The following is a 4,498-nucleotide window of genomic DNA, read 5'->3' as shown; positions in this document are numbered from 1 at the left end:
TTCAAATATATAAGGCAAGAATTGTTTTAACTGAATACCATATAATGTTCCTATTTTTATTATTTCTTCTTGTATTAAGTCACATTTTTTAAACAAGTCTGTGCTCTGACACACACACATAGCAAATTTGGGAATAACTTCCACATCAGTAACGAATGGATTAAAATGTCAAATTTATTTTTATTATGTTCTTTGATACTCAACATGTCTAGCACTTCATGATTCTTGCTCCATAGGCTTCAAGCTTCTCTATATTCCACTATTCTAGGGGCTCTTTCATTTCTTACTTCTGAGCCATAATTTACAACATTTATTTTATGTCATCCTCGTACATGCCTACATTTATATTGCAAGTCATGTCACCATCTCCGTGATGTCACGGTCCTCCTTGAGAACAAAGGACAAACCACACACAGGTCATTGGGTATCAAAAAATTTATTAACATGGTTTGAAATTTTTGCCAAGTTGTCATAGCATTTTTCTGACTCCTTGTTTACCACAACAGATGCTAGTGCATAAGCTAGAAACGTTTTTATGGTGATAGTTTTTTTTAATATCATGAGAACTATAATAGAAGATGTACAAAAATCCCAAGAAATGATACTTTTGTTGCCTCAAGATATACCCTAAAACCAACTCCACCAATGTCTTTACTGTTTCTCCAAGGAGAACCAATTTTCCATCTATCCAAATCAACTATGGTACTATTATGACTTCTAGTTGCTTTCATAGTGAGACTGACTGTCATGATGAATATGATTTAGCTCATGCATTAATTAATATGTCTATTAGTGGAACCCGGTTTAAGATTTCATGTTTAAGATGACAAAAGCAAAGTTAATGTTTATAAACAGTTTAAAACTGCAATTCTTAGCACCCTCTGGCCTCTTTTTGTGCCACTCTTCAATTTTCATTGATGAACTATAAAGAAGTCAAACCAGACAGAAGGCCATTTTATATTTTCCTTTGTTCCATGGCTTGCCATGGCCAAGGAATTCATCAGCAAGTGGCCAGACTGCTGGTAATGGGTCTTTCTATATTAGCTATGCTGATTCTCATTATAAAGGAACAGTCTGTCACTAGAACTATATTTGAAGAATTTCCAGCATTGTAGAATCTGCCAGAGCTTCTGCTCTACTGGCATGTCTTTCAAGATATCAGGGTCACCTTTCCAGAATGAGGCATCAGAATAGGACTTTGTGAAGAGGTTGTGTCATTTTTTTTATTTTGAAAAAATTGAAAAAAAAACTGACAAAGATCAAACATCAGTGACAAAAACTGTATAATTCAGAAAAAATAAAAGTTTCATTTCTACCATACTTACAAGCTACATTGTACACTTATTTCAAAATATCACCTTTGTCTGAAACTTGTGATATTACATTCAAACTGTGATTTATCACTGCCAGTGAGAATAAAATAACTAAAACACATGATGAAGAAGATTCTTTCCTCTGACCCTTTGGCACATCCCAGAGGGAACAACTGGGAGGAAAAGCTACTCTTCAAACTGACTGCTAAGATTAAGGCAGTGGGGGAAGGGAGAGTAGCTTGATCCTAAAGGTCACTACTAGTGAATGGAAAAAATCTAAGGGATAGATATGCTCAGAGTTAAGGCCATCAGCTCACTGACAAGAAATCAGATGTTCAGAAGTTTTGTATATGGGTAGAAGAGCAGAAGGGGGCAGTGATAAAATTCTGTGATGCTGAAATTCTGTGAATCTCTAGAAGTTCAAAAGAGCTGGATTTCAATAAAGGCATAGAATCAAACTCCCAAGTTTATATATTCATTATATATTCATGAGTTGTCTGACAAAATCATATTTATATTAGCCCAGACTAGCTTAGTAACCTGCCTGGAACTGAAGTTATTCTTTTGGTCTTTGGAATGCTCCATTCTTTCAAAGTTTATCAGTCAGGAAAACCCCATAGACAGTATTGCCATGTTATGGTCCACAGGGTAATGAAGAGTCAGCCATGACTGAGCAACAGCAACAGCCCAAGTGAGGGAGCAAGCCATTCTGTCTACCATTCCCAACAGTTTGATGATAACTTGGTGTCAGTTGATAAGTAAAGCTATTACCAAAGATAGCTGAGTAGGCAGACAAATTCTGAACAAAGAAAAATAATATAAAACAAAGCTGGCAAGTATAGCTATATTATACCTAAAATGCTGCTTTCTCCATAATTTCTACTCAGATCCCTCCAGAGAAAAGCAGTTCCTGTTCATAGTACTCTGTCTTTATGCAATGACATTTATCACTTTCTGCCTCATGTAATAGTTATTTTTATACATGCCTTATTTCTTCCATGAAATTGTAACCTCCCTGCAGACAAGAATCAAGTCTTATTCATCCTTTTCTTTCCCACAATGCAAAACAGTGTTGCAAATGTGGAGGCATACAGTAAATGTTTCTTGAATTGGATTGGATATAATATGGCAGGGGGAGGCGATGAGGGGAATCAATACTTAAAGTACTGACAATACTTGGTAATAATGGTGCCTTTTATTCTAAATTTCATGGAAATGATCATTGCCTAGTACACAGTGCATATCAACACTTCACTAAGAAGGATGAATTATTTTCTATCACCTATTTATGCATTGCTTCTCCCCCATATGCACACATACCCCGGCAATGCATTATCAGTATCTGTGTGGTGTCTCTACTGAACTCTATCCATGTGATTTCTGTATACTTTCTCAACTTTTCAAGGTGATTTTGGATCCTGACTTGAACCTATGTGGTTTTACCTCCATTCAATGTCATCCAAGAATTTGATGAGCATACTTCTCTAATTACCTGGTGGCACAGGTACAGGCAATTCAAAATTATGGATAATCCAAATATAATCCTAGTCTTGGAATGTGTTTTTAAAATTACATTTGAGGTTCATAGTATTATATTGCAAAATTTATTTATTTTAGTGAATCCATGATTTCATTGATGTGAGTATTCCTTCCTTACATATAGAATACAATATACTTAGCAAGTGAAACTCTTGGAAGTGGGTCCACCAAAACACTGTGGACATTCCTCTAAGACTTTTAACATTATGTTTGTACTAGTACTCTCACTGTATGACTGAATATATACCTCTTTTAATCACATATTTTCTGGACTATATTGCTATGTCACTTCATGCGTATAAGTTCTCTTTGGTAATGTTCAACGCAACCACCATACACTTTTCCATTGCCCAATTTAGAGAAATTAGAGATAATGTTCTTCTATGATTCACGAAATATTACCAGAAGAATACTAGTATTAAAAAGATGGGATTTTGCTTCAGAGAGCAGTTTGAGATCATCAAAAACACTGTAAAGTTTCCCAAAAGCTTTTTAAAAAAATAATCAAAAACCAATAAGCACAGTAGGATTTTATATTCTTTGTATTTTTCATTCAATTATGTAAGTACAATTATGTGGTCTACAGCAAAAACTCATTTGTTCAAAGCTTGCCTATCCCTTTCTCATAGAGTCATTAAAAATTCCTTAAACCAAATACAAATAATTTGCAGCTCTTACAGGGATAGAAAGTTAATGTATGGATTAGTGGTGATTGGTTTCCTTTGAATTGCCTTCTTTCTAACTGTTCAGTATCTTTCTCTTTTCATATATCTGGAGGTCTGACTCCCAATGTGTCACTTCTACCATGGACTCCCATTTTTATTTGATTTGGTCCAGATATTCTTTCTATTATCATCTTCTTTAGTACCATTTCCAATTCTTTATAAATCACATCAGGGGGTAGAGCCAAGATGGCGACTGGAAAGCAGGGACTTGCCTAAAGCTCTACCCCAGGACCCTCCAAACACCTATAAAAATGGGTCTGAACAAATTCTGGAGCTGCAGAACCCACAAAATAGCAGAGGGAAGCAGGGCTTCAGCCCAGGACAGCCTGGATGGTCACTGGGTAAGGTCTATCGCACCATGCTGGGAGCAGAGCAGAGCCCAGCGTGGGCCATGCCCAGACCAACCAGACTGGGAGCCAGGTGGAATAGGCCTTAGCGCCCTGAGTCAGTGAGCTGTGGCAGTTACCAGACTTCTCAACCCACAAACACCAAAGACAACAGAGAAGGTTAGGGGGAAAAAACTGCGGGGAGAGAGTGAAATGAGTTCGCAGTTGGCCACCACCCCAGGGGCCGCAGAGGTGGTGCAGCTCTGAGGCTGCTTATAGAGCTACAGCTGCTTGCTTCCAACCCCAGGCCCACCTGGTGGGAGGAATTAAGTGATGGATCAGAGTGAGAGTGCAGAGTCTGCTCAGATCTGAGTCGGGGTCCAGGTTGGCAGTTCTTGGAAGAGAAGAAGCACTGCTGTGGCAGAGCTTGCTGTGTAGAAATAGCTCTGAAAACAACAGCGCAACCCCTCAAGCTGGGGACAAAGTACTCTCTACTCTACAAGCAGGCATACCCTGATGAAAAGCTCAAGGGTCAAGTAGTTGGCTGGGAATATGGCCAGGCAGTGAAAACGCTCTCAGATTCAGTCTCAGACTT

Source organism: Trichosurus vulpecula, chromosome 6, assembly GCF_011100635.1.
Source record: "Trichosurus vulpecula isolate mTriVul1 chromosome 6, mTriVul1.pri, whole genome shotgun sequence".
Taxonomy (NCBI): Eukaryota; Metazoa; Chordata; class Mammalia; order Diprotodontia; family Phalangeridae; genus Trichosurus; species Trichosurus vulpecula.
This window is presented reverse-complemented; position numbering follows the sequence as displayed.